The sequence below is a fragment of the Apaloderma vittatum genome, unplaced genomic scaffold (genome assembly GCF_000703405.1).
Source record: "Apaloderma vittatum isolate BGI_N311 unplaced genomic scaffold, ASM70340v1 scaffold39136, whole genome shotgun sequence".
Classification (NCBI taxonomy): Eukaryota; Metazoa; Chordata; class Aves; order Trogoniformes; family Trogonidae; genus Apaloderma; species Apaloderma vittatum.
This window is the reverse complement of record NW_009720797.1, coordinates 1-943: the sequence shown is the minus strand read 5'-3', so window position 1 is coordinate 943 and position 943 is coordinate 1. Positions and strand designations below refer to the sequence as shown.

The 943-nt window shown below is 50.6% G+C and overlaps 1 non-coding gene across 1 annotated transcript; it reads right to left on the bottom strand.

Moving 5' to 3' along the window:
* Nucleotides 1–766: 766 nt before the first annotated feature.
* TRNAI-UAU lies at nucleotides 767–860 on the bottom strand. The gene is made up of 2 exons: nucleotides 823–860; nucleotides 767–802 (listed from the first exon to the last, which is right to left on the bottom strand). It is a non-coding gene; the product is annotated as a tRNA-Ile (tRNA).
* Between the last annotated feature and the right edge of the window lie 83 nt (nucleotides 861–943).

The window sequence follows — 943 nt, the reverse complement described above, 5'->3', positions numbered from 1 at the left end:
GGCTGATCTGGGCAATAAAGGCACATCTGGCTGCATGATGTTGAAGGTCTCAGTGAACTTTCTGATATAAATTGCATTGTCAAAGTAGCAGACTAGATGTTAACACCGAGGTGGGTTCACAAGACCTGTGTCTAAATATTCAGGCAGCGCCTCCCAACCTTCTCTTCCAGGAAGCTGTCCTTTTCCCGTGGCCTTGCTACCTCCCAAATTGTGAAATCTGAAATTATTTGAATTATTTTTGCTTCCTGCTTCGGCCAACGTTTGTAAAGCATTACCAAGGTAATGTGCAGTTACAAATACTGTCACTGACGAAGGAAGCAAAGTAAGGAGGGAGATTTTTTTGCCCTTCAGTTGTAGCAACCGGTCAGTATCTCCACGTGCTCTGTATTCAACACCATCATGTAAAATAACCTTTATTTCCCACAATTTCACACGAGCAGCTTTTACCAGGAAACTGTTCATTATTCCACACTGACAGGCTGCTTCAAACGCCCAAGTTTTGTGTCGATGTGTGAGCACGTTCTCTCTGCAACCACACATACCATGTGTGCACTTTGACGGTAAAAACAGTCCACGGAGGCCGCGTGTGCCGCTGCCCGGCAGTTCACAGGGAGCTGCTCCCCACCCCTCCAGCACACCCGAAACCCACAGCAGCACCGCCCTGCACGCACCGGCGCTGCATAATTCTTCCGTCAACTTTTTTTCCTTTCTTCCTCGCGACCGACTCTCCAAAAAAAACCCATTTTCCGTCGCCAAAAAAGCTTTGTGCTCCAGGTGAGGCTCGAACTCACAACCTCGGCATTGCTCGGCTTTGTACTGCTGTATAAGTACCGCGCGCTAACCGATTGCGCCACTGGAGCCCTGACACCAACTCCTCCCGAACGGTTTATCAAGGGCTCGCCGGCCCGGAGCAGGGGAAGGGCACCCGGCCGCGTGCCGGCAC